This window comes from Dermochelys coriacea, chromosome 3 (assembly GCF_009764565.3).
Source record: "Dermochelys coriacea isolate rDerCor1 chromosome 3, rDerCor1.pri.v4, whole genome shotgun sequence".
NCBI classification, from domain to species: Eukaryota; Metazoa; Chordata; order Testudines; family Dermochelyidae; genus Dermochelys; species Dermochelys coriacea.
In genome coordinates, this window is record NC_050070.1 from 78215143 (window position 1) to 78232275 (window position 17133).

The 17133-nt window shown below is 36.6% G+C and overlaps 1 protein-coding gene across 5 annotated transcripts in view; it reads left to right on the plus strand.

Annotated features, from left to right (window-relative positions):
* GRIK2 (glutamate ionotropic receptor kainate type subunit 2) overlaps positions 1-17133 on the plus strand; it is a 587425-nt gene that overhangs the window by 163088 nt on the left and 407204 nt on the right. Inside the window, exon 1 of one of the 5 annotated variants that reach the window (XM_043510714.1) lies at positions 9500-9588. The exons of the other annotated variants lie outside the window; for them this stretch is intronic. The gene's annotated coding sequence lies outside the window, so the exon portion shown is untranslated. Of the gene's footprint in view, positions 1-9499; positions 9589-17133 lie in introns of those variants that run through there. 5 annotated transcript variants of the gene reach the window in all.

The following is a 17133-nucleotide window of genomic DNA, read 5'->3' on the forward strand; positions in this document are numbered from 1 at the left end:
AAAGGTGCTCTCCCCGCTACAGCCTTGGTGCAGCCTGCACCCCAAACCTCTCATCCCCGGCCCCACCCCACTCCTCAGCCCGAGCCTTCACCGTCCACACCCCAACCCTCTGGTCCTGAGCCCCCTCCCACACCCCAAACGCTTCATCACCGGCCCCACCCCAGAGACCGTGCCCCTGCCAGAGCCCTCACCACCCTTCACCCCAACCCTCTGCCCCAGACCTGAGCCCCCATCGCACTCCAAACCCCTCAGCCCCACCCTGCCACACATCACCTCCATATTAGTGCACATAACAAAATTCATTCCACACATGAATGTAAAAAATCAGAAGGAACATTGATTGGCCTCCCCCAAAAGAGGATTGGAACAAGGATATTATTCTCTTTCCCAGGATAATCTCTTTCTGTGTGAATGGACATAATGTTTGTTCCTGGATATATGACCATACATTTAGCCATACTAAAACACGTTGCTTGTACCCAGCTTATTAAGTGATGCAGATCATTCTGTATAAGTCACCTGTCCTCTTCATTATTTACCATTTCCCTAATCTTTGTGTCATCTTCAAACTTTATCAATGATGATTTTATGTATTCCTCCAACTCACTGGTAAAAATGTTATGTAGTATGGGCACACATTAGAAACACTCCGCTCAATGATGATTCCCCCGTTCAAACTTGCATTTGAGATCTATCATCTAGTTTTTAATCCTTTTAATGTGTTATATATTAATTTTGTGTCATTCTCGTTTTTCAATCAAAAAAAGGACTCTATACTCTGATATGAAAATGAGGACAATGCTAAAAGACTGCTATACCAGATTTGGGAAAAGTAGGTGAAACAAGCTTAAAATCCTCTAGGGGATGCCTTTCCCATCTTTCCTAAAAAGATGATGTGTAAGGTAACTTATCTATGGACATCACTTTGACAAACTGGCATGGACAAAAGGTGTTGGCTTAAAAGATCTGCTCACTTCATATTAGCATTTAACTTCTTCATTAGACAGGTATAGTTCTTCAAAGTTTAAATGCCTGATTGTCGCAATAATTTGTGTGTATTATCTTTGTGTGTGTGTGTGTGTGTGTGTGTGTGTGTGTGTGTATATATATACACACTCTTCTATATGATGGCAGCAATTCTAAAAGGTGTTTTATTTTTTTACTATGAGGTAAGATGATATAGTGAGCTTTTGCCTGTGCAGAACTATTTACAGATGTTGGGCCTTAATTACAAACAAAAGAGAAATATATATTCTATTTAATTGCATCCACACTAGTGTATCAGATGTCTGTTTAAGAAGAATGCTACATTTCTGTGATGTGTGTAATGTGGATATCTGTAAATATCTGTGTAGTAAAAGACACTAAAAGAATAGCTAAGGCATCCAAAAAATATTAGGAAAGTAACTACATAAATGAGAAGCATCTGCTAGAAAGGTAAGAAAAGGCAATAGTCATTTAAAAAAAATCTCCCCCCGTATCACTACCCTCCAGAAAAAACAAAACAAATGAAAGTGTCTTATGTTATTTTCCAGCAAACTTGCTGCCAGACTTAACATATGAAATGTCACTCTTCATTGTTTCCATGACATGAGCAGCATTTCAACTAACTTGTCACTGTTCATTCTGAGTAGGCCTGTCCACAGCTCTGACTCATTTCTGTTTCGAATCACATTATACAGAGACAATCAATACAAATAATAAATCAATACAAAACGTCAGAAAACCTGATTCTCTCTTAAGAGTAGTCACTAATGGTTATTGGCTAGTTATTTAAGAAGACTTTGTTTAAATCTAATTTAAATTATATAGATAACTGTAAATACCACAAAATAATCCAGATGCCCTTGCACTGGAGTGATTGCTTTCACCTGTGTCAGTTCTGAAGCAAGCATTGCTGCTAAGTAGCGCTGGAAAAGCCATAATTTGTGAGAGTGTATTTTACAAAATATTTCTTCCTTTACTGCAAGGCCAGTTCATGCCATTTCTTTTCATTTGTTATCATCATTAGTTTTAAGGAAAAACCTGTATGAGGATAAAACACATTTACATGCTGTTTTGATGTTTCTTTGAACATTTTTTTAATAGAATCAAAACGTTTTAAAGTGTAATAAATTTACCTGTTCCATACAAATAAAAACAGCATAGACTGTAATATAAAAGAAGGTGTTTACTTCTCTGTAGGAAAAGAAAAAATCATAAAAAATCCTACTGCTAAAGAAGAAGAATAAAAATAAACCTAGTGGACTGTAACTTTGAAATGAGTTACAAATATATATTGTATTCCCTGTGACAAGCAACTTTTATTGCAACTGTGTCTCTAAATTCTATTTAACTGTTCAGTTGCGTTTTTTCTTATGTGCTCTAGGTATGTGTGTTCACACATACATATACTGATACACAGTCTAGAAAATATACAGTGACATCTATACAATTCTAGGTAGGTAACTTCATGTCTTAAGAGATCATTTCAAAGTATCCCTCGGTGTAAGGGCCAGATTGTCCGTTGGTGTAAATTGATATAGCTGGAGTTGTGGTTGATGGCACTGTGCTGAGGATCTGGCCCATTGGGTACAATTCTGTCCCAGTTGTTTTAGAAGATGACTACTTTTAAACAATTGATATTGTTAGTCCCTTATGCAGTCAAAAGGTTGTCATCCATTTTGGGATGTAGCACACTGATATCTTCCCACAGCCAGGTATCTGGAGGTTGCAGCTCCACTCAGCGAGTTTTGGTTTCTCTTTTTCATTTCATGTATGCATCTTAAAAATGGTGGTTGAAGATGATCCTTGCTTTTTTGCAAAGAACACCGCAGTCATTTAGGTACCACTTCAGAAAAGCGCGTACGTATAGACATGTTCCCCTATCTCTCTCATTATAGTTGATTGATTACTCTTGTCAAAATCCTTATTTGATTAAATTGCCATTTTTCATTGAATAATTTATTTGAAGCATCCATTTTTTCTTGCTTTCAGCTAGTTTGCACTTTTTGCTCTCTCTGATATATAATTCTACAGGTATACATCAAAAAGAGTCACACCAAAAAAGTTGCACTGCTTGCAAAGTACAATTTTGCATCCTTACATCTCAGGCCTTCACTAGATATATTTACCATGCTAAAAATGTTTGTTCCCTCCCTTTTGCTCATACACACAAGTGCTACATTTCAACACCAGCCATGGCATCGATATTTTGAGGTTAATGAATGATTAAGTCTCAGTTATCCTTGCCTCGGTCATTGACTGCTGGTGTTGAGGCATCTCACTAGCACAAATGGTGGGCTGTCACCTCATTTAGTTTTCCATCTGAATGTCCCCTGACTTGCTCCATAAGCAGAGCCCTTCACAGTAATTCCATCATGGCCATGACCACCACAGTAGGTCTCTCCAGAAAAGTCCTCCTTCTCAGCTCACATTTCATTTAGGGAACCAACTTTGGTATGCCAGTTGAAAGTATAGTCTGATGAACCACAGCTGGCTTGTAAAATGAATGTTTATAACCAGTGAACCTGATCCTCAGTTCACAGTGCTTGTAGAGAAGACAGTGGGGCATTCGTGGAAGCTAAGATACATTTTTAGGGAGATAGCATTTTATGTTGCCCAAGTCTAATAATTGGCATCTACATTTACCAACAACAAAAGTTGATAACCAACTTTTGCATTAAGTCTGAGCTAGTGTTTGGGTTGGAGGGCACTGACACATCAAGTGCTGATGTTAAGAGGGCCATCTTGAATGGTGAAATCTCATGAAATCAGCTGTTTATGCAATGCATTTAAATCAGAATAGAAAAATAAGCTACTTCTTGTTTTGAATACCACTCAGAAACAAAACCTAGAGCCAAATTCAGATTGAAGTGTTTCAATTTGATTCCCTTCCTCGGCAAAATATTTGAAAGCCTTCAAATTTGAGGTTTCAGTTAATTCAAATACTATATTGGCTCATCTCTTATTCATATGAAAATTGAGAAACAGGCACTTAATTCCATAATACAACAGAAATTTTGTTAACCTAAAAATTTAAACTAAAGGAGAAAATGAAGGTCAATAACACAAGTAGTGATACATTCTCTGAGTTATGCCTTGGCACGACAATCTGACAATGTGGCTGTGTTTTTGATATCCCAGCAAATGCAAAGTATATTTTTGTCTCTGATCTTTCCATTGCTGATAAATTTTAATGACATATTTCAGTTCTATATTTTGTCACTAAGGCAATATTTATTGGGACTTCTATCTCTCAGCTAGGCTTGAAATGTTTTAAATACTGTAGATAAACTACTTTTTCTGTAAAACAAATCTATCAAACTGCTATGAACATGAAATGGAGAAGATTTGGGTAGCAATTTTGAAGATATTCTCTTGCAACAGATAAATTATGCATTAGATACAGTTTGCATTACAGGATGTTGCTTGCTGTGGAATACATTTTTATTTCACTAAGGGTGAAATTCACCCTTTGAATAGGCCTTCTGTAATGTAAAGCCTCACTGGCTAATTGCACAGTTAAGTGCTTTCTATGCATGGGATGTTTCTTCCAACTGTGCACCTTGTCACATTCCTAAATTATGAGCTGTCTGGTTGAGAGACTGTATTACTTTCTGTTTGCCTACCACAATGAAGCCTTGACCCTTGATTGGCACTACTGCAGTATAAATAAAAATGACCATAACATAACATTGCTTGTTATTCATATTTGATGCAGTTCTCTTTGATCTTATGTACCCAAATAAGCTCCATATTATAAGAATAGATGGCAAGAATATAGGCCCTGATCCTGTAAAAACTTCTACACATACTTAGCTTTATGCATTGGGAATGATCCTACTGAAGTAAAAAATCAGAATATTAAAAAAAAATAGATGGATGGTTTCAAGCCATCTCCCTCAATGAAAAGTGATTATTATAATGCTTTGAATTAAACTGATCAGGATATACAAAATCTCAATCCATGTCCTACTTTTCAAATACCGCTCAAATCCTTAAGAAAGGCCAAAATAGTCAAAACCCTCTAAACAGATTGGCCATTGGCTGAAACTTGTCAAAATGAAGAAAAATATGTAAAATAAATATGTTAACTACAATATTGAAAGTGTTGCCATCATGACATTACAAACCAATTAATTTTTTTCTTTGTAATCTGGTCAATAAAATTAACTAAAAGTGGTTCCATATTCTACACTTATTCATGAGTCCAGTTTTTGTCTTTTAAATATGTTTTATTTCCCTTTTTGCAATGTGTAAAAGTTACTCAAGCACAGAGGAAAACAGACTATAATATTGGGAAATGGTGAAATTGAATATCTAATGCCTGAAGTAAGCATTCTGAAAAATAAGAAGTGTTTTTATTATCTAACTTCTATTAGTTATTGTAATTTTGGGTCTAAACAGTAACCACAGTAGTTCAAAAATTTGCAGACAGAATTGTGATATTTAAGTTGACATTGTCCCTTTAAATATAAAACCAGTATTATGCTGACATTGTAGAAGACAACAGGCACCAGAGACAGACGCTGAGAGGTGAGAATCACAGATATATTTCAGAGGAAGTTTTCTTAAATGAGGGAAAAACAAGTTATCTGTTTCGTGACAGATAAGGCAATTTCCTGAAATATTGAAAATCTTGAAAATCTTATTGAATTAATATTAAGCAATTTTGGCATCCATTGTATTACATGCAAATGTTATCTATTGGTTCTGGATGATCAAAGGACTATACTGAACAAAGTGGCAGACAAGAATGATCTTTTGGCATAATACATGTGAAGTGGAATTCCTGGGAAATATCTAGGGGAAGATGAATGCAAATTCATCCCCTCAGTTATGAAAAAACCCAACACTTTGAAGTTACACCCTGTAGAGAGGACAATTTGGCTGATGATCACCTGTTCCCAGAATCTGAAAATCAAAGGCCCAAGCTGAATGAAAGGAAAGACTGAACTATTTGTGGTGTTCTGGTTCTGAACGAAGGATGTTATGAACTTGTAACCACAGGAATAATCCTTGTGCGATTTAAAAGGCTAACTCCTACCAAAACCCATGGCTGGAGGTGGAGGGTGGTCTTCAGTAAGCTCATTAGTGTGTGAAAGTTCTTTTATTGCTTTTATTATGTTTTCTCTGTAATGCTTTCACTTTAAGTGCCTGCTTAACAGATTTGTCTTGTAACTCATAATTGCAGACAATTACTTTCTTCATAGCCTTAGAAGAGGAAGGTTAAGTACAGACACTGGTCTGTTTAGGCAATCTGGCTTGTTGGGGATATCACAGAGTAGCAGGGAACTGTTCAGACAGGAAAAAACCTCAGTCAGAAGAGGGAGAAATGTGGTTCTTCACTCAAGATAGGTGATGGATGAGGAGCTGGGAGCATATATTGGGTGCCTTTGGTGCACCACAAGGCGAAAATACAGCTGCAGTTGCCCTGAATTGTGACATATCTCATCCTGCTAATATTTACCCCACTTATATTTTGTGTGAGCCTCACAGAAGTACGTCTCTCAGAGGACTAGAATCAGGTGAGGTACATAGCTATAGTCTCCTGCCAAAAAGAGATTTTAATTCTTTCCCTGAGAGGCAGAGTAATTAGAACCTAATTATCATATTAGTGAACATCTTATTAGAGCGTAATTATCATATTCGCTGCTAACATATTAGATTTTAGATTCAATCCAAGAAAATTACTTTAATTAATGATGAGCCTGAACCAAAACTCTGTGTCTGATCAATCCTGAATTCTGGGTGTGCTCTGCTCTCAACATGCCCCATTGGCTTTGGATGCAGGTGAGAAGAAAAATGGAAACGTCAAGGGTACAGTTTGCACATCCAATTCAGATCCTGACAAGAAAATCATTCAGCAGGGAAAATGCTGCAAATAAGAACAAAAGTGTAAAATCCTATGGTCATGACTCTTAAATATTTTACACTTTCCAACTTTCCCCTGCTTAAGTACAACACTTTCCCCCTTTAAATACTATTTCTATATTCTGTGAATTGAACCCAATTATTTTTGTCACCAAAAAAGCAAAACACCATGTCTGATATTCTGCTATAACTAAAACAGCCCCTCATGTGCCTTGTTAAATATTGTTGCTTATTTTCATTTAATGTAAATTCCCACTAGACTCTATTTACAACATGAATATTCCAATGCATTTCCAGTTCAGATTCAGAACCACTCACTTTTTTACACACATTAATGAAATGTTATGAATATTAATGTTAGAGTAATAATTGTATAGCTCTAAAATAGAAAATATTCAGAAGATATTCTGTTTGAAGTGTTGTTGTAGCTCAGGATATTAGCAAGCCAAGCTGGGTTAGGTAATATCTTTTATTGGACCAACTTCTGTTGGTGAAAGAGACAAGCTTTCAAGCCAGACAGCACTCTTCTGTTGTTTAGTCCTTTGATATTTAGAGAAAATATCTAGCAACAGCTTCCAAAAAGCTTTGAATTGTATAATTATCTTCCTTATTATTTATGGTGTTTAGTACAGGACATTTGATGCATTTCTTCAGAGAAACATGTCTTTTTTTAAAATTTCTTGGGCTTACATGTCATGTTTGCATATGTCACACTCAGCTGCATAAGCCACATCATATTACATTTCGTAATGTAACCTGCTATGTTAGTGGTGCAACTTAAGTAATGGGTGAGTGCAAGAAATCTGAATAGATGTCTTTTTCAATCTTCTTTTAATTATAAATCTGCTCACTTTGGTAACAGCAGCTGCTGCTAACATTTCTGCTGGTGAAATAGAAGAAAATTCTCTCTTTTGTGTGAATTCTTTTTTATGCAGAGTAATAACAAGCTTTTCCCCACACTCATATATCTTTACTCACCAGTGCCAGAGAATAACTAGTGGTATTTAATAATTCTGTACACTTTCTATGGGTTTCTTGGGATATAAACTGCATATACATTATATATGTATCATATATAATGCATCTCTTTAGTGTTCATGAGATGGACCATAATGACAGCCCTGACACTGCAGTCATCTAACCCAAACCACTGATACAGTGTGGTCCATGGCAGTGCAAGTCTTTCCTGTATTGTCTGACTAATATTCCTCACTCTCTACCTAGATGACCAATTTAACCTTAGTCTCCTTTGCTGTGCATGCCAAGTGGTTTTTTATGGCATAAGCCAAATATAGGCCACCAATCAGCAATTATATGATACCTCTTGCTCATTACTGATCTGGATGGGTTTGAAATTGAAAAAATGACGCAGGAGAGAGAGATGCATTACTAATCTTCTGCACAATTTAGGCCTCCTTGGGCACTGACATTGAATTATGGCAAGTGAAAATTTATGGTATGGACCTTCCCCAAGCATGTGCAGTGTCATCCATAGCAAAGAGATTAAAAGCTTTTGGGCTTAAACTGAATAAATTGTGGAGGCTGTTTCCTTTGCCTTTAACTTTGTAAAGCTAATGGTCAGAGGTAGTGTCATCCAATTTGTAGGGAACTAGACTGGGAATCAGGTGTCCTGGGTTCTCATCTAGGCTTTTCTGCTAAGTCACTGTGTGACCTTGGGCAAGTCACTTCACCTCTGTGTGCCTCTGTTTCACATCCCCAACTGTTGTCTGTTCAGATAGTAAGCTCTTCAGGCCAGGAGCTGTCTCTTATATGTGTTAATACAGTGTATTGCACAACAAGGATCTGGCCTCATTTGGGGCCTCTAAGTGCTACTGTGATATAAATAATTAATAATATCCTATTTTTATGCCATATTCACCAAGGGAAACCACTCATTAAAGATATGCACATTGTCAAATATCAGACAATTTTTTTATATAGTGTTAGCAAATGAGGATGCTCAGCTCAGCTGTAAAATCTTCAGTGAAATACAAAGCATCCAAACACCAGCATGCAGACACATTTTATATATTCAGCTGGTTAACTCCATTATACCATACGGTAGGCAAGGCTACTTTCTGACCTTACAGAGAAATGCTGTAGTTTAGAAATTAAGCTAAATCAAAGAGTTGTGCTTAATGGCCCATAGAGTTTAAATGTTACTCAATCAAAATATTTCTTTAATATATATGTTTTTACCAAGTGGAATTTCTGTAATTCACATTTGTTAAATTTTCAGATGTGCATCAAATAGATTATTTTGCTTGGACCTTTAGTATAATAGGAGTGGAGGAAACTGAATGGCACTCTACCTTTGAATGCTAGTAGGAAATGCTCTTTGAGGACTACTGCTCAAAGTAAACTGGACAGAAAAACATCTTTAGATAAGAAACCTGGATAAAGATCACCAACCTTTTTATGCAATTGCCAATTTTAAGTGTCAAAATGTGTACTCAAATATTGTGAATAGAGTGCTTTTCTACCCTCCTTTGAAATACCATCTTTGTTTGAAAAACAAAACAAAACTATTTTTGTTCTTCCCTTGAGCTGTCACTTTTTTGCTGTGTACAAACAATGTTCCATTCTCCATCTGGTCTGACTATGGAAAGAAAAAAATCACTGCCAGACATCAGAGAGATGAATCCTCGAAATAAAGAAACAATGATAGCAACTTCCTGCACACCAGGGTTGTAAAAAAACTATTTTATTAATCCAAAGAATTATGGCTCCATGGTAATATAATTTTAAATTGTTTTTTTTAATTTAGAAGGATTATTTTAATAAAAGAAAAAAAGATATTTTAAGCACAATATAGTTGTTTTTCTCCCAACCACAGAACAACACTCCTAGCCCTGTGGATCTTTTTCATTTGGCACTTCTTTTGAGATGTAAACAATACTCTTGTAATCTTATTTTCTTTTGTTTTCTTTAAAATATAAACTCTTGAGAAAACACAATTGTTTCAGGATACTTCAGTGTTTAGTTACAGCAAGCTTGTGAAAAGCTCATTTGTTACCCTTTCTAAGTGTTGCTCTCACTTACATTGTGATTCTCATCATAGAGGCATTTGCATACTGCATGAGTAAGAACCTGTGATATTTTGTTGGTGCAGTAGCTTGCAGTATATCTTCAAAGTAATCCCAGAAAGGGCCTTCCTTGGAATGCAAGGATGCAGCAGGCAAGCTTAAAGCATCTTTTAACAATTTGTGAAATTAGATAGTTAGAGAGATGTCATTGGAGGTATAAGAACTGCTTTTTAGATGTCGATGGTAGTTGCTTAACCATGTTATTCTTGGGTGAGATCTTGCAACTGGATCTATGGGGACAGACTCCTGCACAGTAATGGAGACCAATGTCTTCAGCAGGGCATGGTGCAGATACAGAGGACCAACATACATATTGAGTTATGGGATATGGATAGTTACAAGATAATGGATTTCCTGTGTGTGGAAATGGGTGCAGATGGATTACCACTGATTCTCTGCACTGAAGTGAATTTCACTCCCAAAGCTGAGCCATAGTGTAACTAAAGGTGCTTACCATAGTAAAAAGTTCATCTTAAGAATGGAATAAACTTTCCATGGTATGCATTATAGTAATTTGAGGCTGTTGTAATATAGATTATTGTTTCTGGATGAATTTTTTATTGCTACAAATTATTCACTTACAAAATAATTTTCATTACATCTCTGTAGTATAGCATAAAAAGTTACATGTAAGAATTTATTGACTTTCCATTGACTTACGTCGGAGCAGGAGTAGGCTCTATCAGGTCATCTAATTTAAAGGTGGAGTTACTTTAAATCAAGCCATCTGCTATATAGATTTACCAAGTTTCTTAGCTACAGATTGATTTCTATTTTAATGGCCTGATTCTCATTTCCACTAAGTCATCTATACCTTGTCAAAGCAATGAAAAAGGACCTTCATGTAAATGAGAATCTGGCCCCATTTCTTTAGCTTTCCTCTCTGATTCCTTTAGCACATGACTTTACATTTATGAAATTAAATTGTAAAAGCTAAATTCAAACTAACTATAACTATTATTACTTTTTTCAGAGTAGCAGCCGTGTTAGTCTGTATTCGCAAAAAGAAAAGGAGTACTTGTGGCACCTTAGAGACTAACAAATTTATTAGAGCATAAGCTTTCGTGAGCTACAGCTCACTTCATCGGATGCATCCGATGAAGTGAGCTGTAGCTCACGAAAGCTTATGCTCTAATAAATTTGTTAGTCTCTAAGGTGCCACAAGTACTCCTTTTCTTATTATTACTTTGTGAGCTAATCATTAATAATATTTCCGAATTCCATTTATTTCTAAAACAAATTATTAGCAGTGGGTATTCCATTCAGCTCCTCTTTCTACATTGTCTATGTACACAGCTTCTTCATTTTCTGTGATATTGAATCCTGGACCTGAGCTCAAACTAGCCTTTCAAAATTATATTCACCCATTTTCCTGAAAGAACAATTATTTTTGCTAAGCTAATAAAATATAATTTTAGTTTTTAATAGTAATCATGATGGGAAAACTGGGGAAGTAGATTTTTGTTCATGTTTTAGTACATTCTCATGATGATCTTGCTAAGCTGAATAAAACCATCCAGAACATATTAATTTTAAGGCATATTAGCAGGAAAGAGTATGGGAAACTTGTGCACTGTATCGGTTTTATATTGGATATTGCCTTAGTCTCTAGGGCTTTGTCTCGTACCTTCACACTAATTAAATTTACTTAAGATATTCCTCAAATAGCAATAGTGTTTTTTTTTTTCCCAGAGGTTGAGATTATTTTCCTCTCAGAGTTTCACTGTTCATTCAGCTGCATGTTTTCCAGGTGGAACCAGAGGTGCCATGGAATATGTTTTGTTGTAACATTTTAACAGCTAAAGAGATGAAAAGCAAATTTAGTTAAATCTTGTGGAACTGGGCTTTTAAGAATCTTCATTTAGTGCTTTTGTTTGCCTTTGTATACAATGGTAATGAAGGATGCTGGCATTCAGGAAAGATGGCAATTTAATTACTATAATCAAACATGCCGCTTAATAAATTGCTTAGTGTGGCAGAGATAATTATAAGTATCTTTAATGTGGGAAGGAAGCTTGTGAATAACGTATTTTACACAATATAGATGCATATGTTTAGATGTTCTTATTCCATCAGCCATCTGTGGTCATGTACTGTTGGCATCTTGACTGAAATAAACAATATATAAATTAAAGTAAAAAATTAAAATAAAAATAAAGTAAAATTAAAATCAGCATGTTATTTTGCATATATGGTATTTTTCAAACTAGTGTTGTTACAAGTTCACATTCTTTTCTTCATGGCCTTCAAACCATAGCTAGGATCCCTTTAGGTCATAAAATAAGTCGTAAGTTTTTAACAGTGAAAGTAATTAACCACTGGAACAATTTACTAAGAATCAAGTGGATTCGTCATCACTGACAATTTTTAAATCAAGATTGGATGTTTTTTGCTCTAAGAATTGTTTTGGTTCTGTGGCCTGTGTTATACAAGTGGTCAGGCTAGAATGGGATGTTCAAACTGGGGGTCGGGACCCTTCGGGGGGGCATGAGGTTAATACATCAAGGGTCATGAGCTTTCAGCCTCCACCCCGGCCCCGCTTTGCCTCCAGCATTTATAATGTTGTTAAATATATTAAAAAGTGTTTTAATTTATTGTGGGTGGGTGGGAGGCACACTCAGAGGCTTGCTATGTGAAAGAGGCCACCAGTAGAAAAGTTTGAGAACCACTCGGCTAGATGATCACAGTGCGTCCTTCTGGCTATGGAATCTAGGAATCTATAAAATTACAGCCTTAATTAGATTAGATTAGATTCTGTTGTGCCTTGTGACACATGAGGCAACCCATTGTTTCTATCTCCATCTGTCTAGTGCCATGGTTCTTGCTCCATTGTAGGTTGTTTTCATGACAGTGATGTCTTTCTCAATATTTTTCTTATGTCATTTGTTGTCCTCCTCTTTTCTGTCTTCCACCAAGTGGTATCCAGTGAAGTGCTTGTCTACGAATATGTTTTTTGACATCTGTACAACATGCCCAAACCACTTCAACCTTCTTCCTTGAATAATTGTCTCCACTGTCTTTTTTTTTTTAACTCAGTGATCCCAAAAGTGATCTCCTTCAAGATGGCTAATTGAGAGACACTCTTCTTCTATCTGGGTTGCTTCCATAACTGTATTTATTATTATTATTATTATTATTTTATTTTATTTATTATTTACCTGGGCAGATTGTCAACCTGACTTTCAACCATAAGTCCATGGCTCTTTATTCAACATATTCAGAGCAGCTCATACCCTGTATGGGCTTTCCCCATCTGCCACCTGAGGTAGCTTAGGATGTATTACAGAATATTCAGTCTGTTCAGTGCTGTGAGAAGTTTTCCATATCTGTTAAACAGATATCTTTGTGATACAGATAAGTTGTGACTTGCCCTGGGGCACAGAGGAAGTCTGTGGTAGCACTGGGTCTGGAACCCAGGGATCCTGACTCCCCACCAACTTCTCCAATGATGAGATACTGGCTATTACATTCTGAAGTAAATTATATCATATTCTGTTGCATGGCTTATGCTAAACTAAGTCACCCACATGCAGTGCAAAGATTTAACTTATTTCTCCACTCAATTTTTGGATGGTTTATATGAAGAACTTACTTTTTCATTAATAAGGGTTATCATTATAATTCTCTTACACATTGATTTAGAGATGACCAGGAATTTTCCAACAAATCCTTTTTTTGTCAGAAAATGCTGATTCATCAAAACTGAGACTGGATGAGAGAGGGTTGGTTTTGAAAAAAAATTCAACTCAAAACCTTTTTCACAGAAAAATTTCAAAAATTGTCAAAATGTTTAATTTTGACATTTTTAAAACAAATAATTCCAATAGTCAAGTTTGAAATAACTTTTATTTCTAAATTTAAGCTAATTATTGTAAAAAAAGTCAGTCAAAATAATATTTCAAAATAAGTGAAACAAAATATTTCAACTGATTCGACACAATTTCCCCCTAGATTTTCAGTTTGTGAATATTTTCAATTTTTGTCCAAATCTGGGATGTGAACAGTGTTTGGCATATCAGAGATTTCCATGGGATGGTAAAACCATTTACTGCCCAGCTCAAAATTGATTGGCCTATTTTCAAAATAATGCAAAATTTAAAATAAATAATAATAGAGTCATAGTCATAGAGTTGAAGCCCAGAAGGGACACATAGATCATCTGGTCTAATCTTCCGTCTGTTGCAGGCCAGCAGCATCACGCAGCACCTCCACACTAACCACAAAAAAATAAAATTAGGCCAAAATATTACAGCCCACTATTATGTGACTATTATGTGCCTCAGGCAGAGAATAGGAGGGACTCAAGTGCACCTACAGTGGCATGGAAATGATTAAGTGAAATATACCCAGTTAATCCTGGCAACTGAACACTGCAGAGGAAGGCAAAACCCCTCCCCACACAATCTGACATGGGGGAAAAATTCCTTCCTGGTCCCACATATGGTGATCACTTAGGCTCTGATCATGTGAGCAAGAACCAGCTGACCACGCACCTGAGGCAGAGAATGCTCAGTGTCACCTGAGAGGACTGGCCCACTCTGTTCATTGACCCATCTCCAGCCACGGACATCTTTGATAGAAAGTGTCAACATTTTTAGTTTTGACATTTCAGAATCAAAATTATATGGAACATTTCATTCTATGCATTTTTTTGATATTTTGACTTTCCAATTCAGAAAGATTTGGAAATAAAGTGACTATATACTATAGTATTGTAGTTTGGCTGCTTGTCCACATATCAATGGCAAGAGTTATGCCTTTTCCCTCTGCTTATCTGAGAGCACGTGCATGCTCTCACTTTGATTATTAATAAAGCTATCCTGAAATCAAGGCACAACAGTAGTAGAGAAGAAATGTCTGCTTGGGAGGGAATAACATAGCTGTAATAGCCTTTTGAAGCCAATATCCTTTATAATAATTGAGAGCACCTGAAAACTGGCATCAAACATTATTTTGTTTTTTGTTTTCCATTTTACAGATAATGTAGTATGATTGGTTTTATATATCTCAGGATTCAGTCAGTAGAGCCACTCTTTTCAAAATTAACTTTAATAAGTTTGTTATTTTGTATTTATTCATTGGATCGGAATAACAACAAGAAGAACAACTAAAGCCCAGATCCACAAAGATAGTTTGGTACCTAAACCCCAGACATATGTGCCTATCTCCTAGACTTAGGCACCACTATGATCTGTGAAACTCCCCTTGGCTGCTGCCTAACACTGTAAGAGCCTAAACTCACTCAGCACCTCAGCGATTAGAAAGTTGGCAACCGTCCATACTCAGAGATCACCTACCCGACTGGATCCCCTTCAAAATCTAGCAGGTGGTGGTGGTGTCCGCTTTGTAAGGTTGCTGTGCCTAAGTTCCTTTGTGGATCTGACCCCAAGTGTCTAAAACATGCCTCAAACACTTATTTACAAATGAGGACCCCAGTGCTGCAATGAGCTGTGCATGGGCAGACCACAGTGTTCACATGAAGCTCATTTAAGGATTGGAACTTTAATCTAGCACCATTTCATTCCTGAGTTCAATTTCCAGCCCAGCTCCAGCTCCAGCTCCAGCTAACTTCCTGATAACAAGTTGTTGTTTAAAAATACAAACAAACAAACAAACAAAAAACCCTGTTACGCAAAATATTCCAGATCTCAAAGGTAGAATAAGTGTAAAGTCAGCCATATCCTAAACACTCTGTATTGTTATCCCACAGTTGGAAGTTTATCAGAAACAGTTCCTTGATTTCTGGGCACCTGGTGGAAGGTGTATTGCATTTTATAAGCTCTGTAAAACCATTCAGCAATAGGTTGGGTTGAACACATGTTGTCTGAAGAAGCATGGACTGATATTTTATTTGGATGTTGATATGGTTTTGCACCGTATTTGTGGCGAACACATTTACTTCTCCCCTTGATTTGCAGCATTTTGTAGTGAACACTAACTACCTGATCATCATAGCTTTCCTAAAAATGGCTTTAAAAGATCTGATGTTGAGTGCCTCCTTGGGAAAGTTCATTGCTGCTAAGTAATACTCTAAGGTCACAGAACATGCTTTTCTTGTTTATTAACAGGAAAAAATGGAATCAGTAGTCCCAGAAAACATCAAGAGAGTCTTGTTTGACTGGGAATAAGAGCTTCTGATTTTTAAAGCCCCTTCAGTTTATGATACTATGTATTATCTTTTGTGTTTTCACTTTTGGTTTAAGTAACATTATGTTCATAGTCAAAATTATGTTGTAGCATGAGGAGAAAAGTTAAATAAGAAAGAAACATGTTTTTGCAATAAAATAGCTTTCCTCAGAGGTATGTTGTGGGGTGTAATTTATCAGTGTTTAAATATGCGTTGAGATCCTCTGATGGAAGGTATTACAGAAGTGCAAAGTACTAGTTTTATTAACAAGCAACTTCTTCTCATGACTGTCAGGTTTAACTGTGAATACATAGCATCCTCCTGCTCCCAGTGGGTCAAGGTGGGTAGATAGGATTTCTAATAACATACAGGGGGAGTCTCTTCTCTGCTAGAGCCCATTAAAACTGCTGTAGAGACATTAGAACCCTGGAAGTGGAGATGCCCCGGAGAGAATTTCCTCTGGTGCAGAATTTATGCAAGACACCTTATTTTGTCCTGCAAAGCCTCCTCTACAAACCCCTGGATAGGGGACATGTCAGGGACTGGGCAAGATAACATGTGGGGGTTGGAGGGGTAGGGCCACAAAGTGTAGTCATAACAACAATAATACTGAGCAGTTACATGGCACTATTTGTAGCTATGTGTAGATTCTAAGTGGTGCTGCCTCCCAGAGCAGGTAGGGGAGGAGCTGCCATAACTTTGGCAGTACTAAGTTTTGCTGCAGAGGGCACTCACCAGCATTGGCAGCAGCCCTGAATTCGGAGTGCATAGATGTTGCCAAAATCCATCTTAGCTCCCCCACTCCTGGGATGAGTTTTATGCTGTATCGCTAAGATATTGCATATTACGTAGACAGCAGAAGGAGAACACAGCAATAAATAAGAATGAGAAAACACTATAACAAGCCTAAGATCAACATAGATTTTTTTTAAAAAAAATTTTCCATTGTAAAAATCAGAAAAAATAAATGCCACCAGATATTATATTAGCTTTGTCTGTTGTTGATATTGAATGCACTGTCACTTTGGATACAATCTTCCATTAAATAATGCTACAGTTTGCCTG